Source organism: Octopus bimaculoides, chromosome 27, assembly GCF_001194135.2.
Source record: "Octopus bimaculoides isolate UCB-OBI-ISO-001 chromosome 27, ASM119413v2, whole genome shotgun sequence".
In the NCBI taxonomy this organism is placed as follows: Eukaryota; Metazoa; Mollusca; class Cephalopoda; order Octopoda; family Octopodidae; genus Octopus; species Octopus bimaculoides.
Window position 1 is genome coordinate 4,739,851 of NC_069007.1, and position 2,672 is coordinate 4,742,522.

Below are 2,672 nucleotides of genomic sequence, written 5' to 3' on the forward strand. Positions count from 1 at the left end.
CTTACGACGCCGAGGGTTCCAGTTGATACGATCAACGGAACAGCCTGCTCGTGAAATTAACGTGGAAGTGGCTGAGCACTCCACAGACACGTGTACCATTAACGTAGTTCTCGGAGAGATTCAGCGTGGCACAGTGTGACAAGGCTGACCCTTTGAATTACAGGCACAACAGAAACAGGAAGTAAGAGTGAGAGAAAGTTGTGGTGAAAGAGTACAGCAGAGTTCGCCACCATCCCCTGCCGGAGCCTTGTGGAGCTTTAGGTGTTTTCGCTCAATAAACACTCACAACGCCCGGTCTGGGAATCGAAACCGCGATCCTATGACCGCGAGTCCGCTGTCCTAACCACTGGGCCATTGCGCCTCCACGGTGTCAGAATAATAGAGTTATCTATTATCCAGACTAACCAGCGGAGATGGGGTACAAGGAGAAGAATAGTTACTATTTACAGCAGTTTTGGTCAGCGTGGTCAGCGTGATGTACGTGCAATGGGAAGGGTCATTTTAAGTATAGGGTTTGAGAAGTCATGAAAGTTTTAGGTTATAAATTGTCTTACTACAATTAGGTTCAGATGTTCTTGAATGCGAGCAGGATGTCTGTGTTCTGTGTTTGATGATTAACAAAAGAAAAAAATGTAAAACAATAACAGGTTAAATTTTAATAGTAAGTTCAATGAAGGAAATGCTTATGTTCGGGCGTCGGTGCAGAATAAGTGAGAAACGAGAGATACTAAATTTTGTATCTTAGCAGAGAAAATCCAAACTTGAAATACTATGAGGTAATCAGGGAATAAAATTTAGTTAAACTGCTTCAATATCATACCAGTTAGAATGGACAGTAAAATATAAAATTATGGAATATGGAACTTTACAGAGTACGAGGAAGCCGTGAATTTAGAATTGAAGAGGGGAGCGAAGATGGCAGACAGATATATAGAAAGATAATTGAAGTGAGAAAAGATGAGTAAATTTGGCTAGACGGAAAGAGTTAAATGAAGTAGGCGTAATAGGTGCGTCAATTTTATGCGGCTAAATCCTTTACCAAAATTCAAAATACGTAATGTAGATTTCTCATATACGTTAAATTAAATTAAATAGATGTAAGGAAAACATCCGTTTAATGTGGTTGAGGCTTGTGTTGAGAGACTCAATAAAACACATTTAGATTTGTGATAAAAGTTAAATTAGTTTGGATTGAGTCAGATCAGTGTAGGAAGAAAATTCAGTTTATGTGAGCGGGTCATGCATTGAGGGATTCAAAAAATTGCATTTAGTTTTGTGATAAAATCCGAATGCTTTCAAGCAATCTGTGGATACATGTTGTAAAGGTTTCGTTTTGTTAATTCAATAGCAGTTGCTTGTTTGCTTGCTGGCACTCCGTCGCTTACGACGACGAGGGTTCCAGTTGATCCGATCAACGGAACAACCTGCTCGTGAAATTAACGTGCAAGTGGCTGAGCACTCCACAGACACGTGTACCCTTAACGTAGTTCTCGGGGATATTCAGCGTGACACAGTGTGACAAGGCTGACCCTTTGAAATACAGGTACAACAGAAGCAGGAAGTAAGAGTGAGAGAAAGTTGTGGTGAAAGAGTACAGCAGGGTTCGCCACCATCTCCTGCCGGAGCCTTGTGGAGCTTTTTTAGGTGTTTTCGCTCAATAAATACTCACAACACCCGGTCTGGGAATCGAAACCGCGATCCTATAACCGCGACTCCACTGCCCTAACCACAGGGCCATTGCGCCTCCACTCAATAGCAGTAATGGATTATATAATAGGGTTTCTTTACGTTATTTTCAGAGGAACCAACAAAAGGCATTTTTGCGCCGGTATGAAACACCGGTATGTATGATAAACTGAGCAATATTATACAGTACATTGCTTTCTTAAATTTATTTATATGCTTAACAAGCGAGGTAGATTTATTGAGTTTATCAGATTTTAAGTAGCTCACAAAGCTCATCAGGAAATTGGAAAAAATATTATATTTATTATGAAATGATATCGTTTGTGATTCGCTTTTTATATACTTCTATGAATGTAAACATTTAAAAATAAGTTTATTGCATAAAATATTGAGTAATTTAGAATGAGCTATATATATGATGAAGCTTTGTAGCGTTATAAACACACCGCCTTTTCAACTACCAAACATGCGTAGAGAAAGCTGTAGAGATCTTGTCTGCCTAGCCTATGAAGGAGAATTTATGATTCAGTTAATATTAATAGACAGTCTTCGCACGTAGCATTATAAGATACTTCTACTTTTATGCTACTCGCTCCAAATTTTACTTTGGCTCAGAAAAAGAAAGCTTTCGATAAATAATTTAAATCAACATTACAGGTATGTTTAGTCTTGCAATTGAAGTCTGTTATACAAATCAGTCCTAACTAGCGTAAACTGTTTCACAAAAATATTGTCAAGGTCTGTTATATCTGATTCAGAAACGTTGGCAATATCATATGAAAAACATGGACAGGTCCAATGTTGAAAACATTTCTTTTCTTGATATACTATATGTAAATATTATGAGAAAAACGGAAAATTAAAGCGAGCAACCCTAGCCACTGAATGCTAAAAAATAATTCCATTACCGTTGGAAACAATTTCTTTGTTCATATTTCATCCGGCACTTGTCGATAAGCGCATTATATATATATATATATATATAT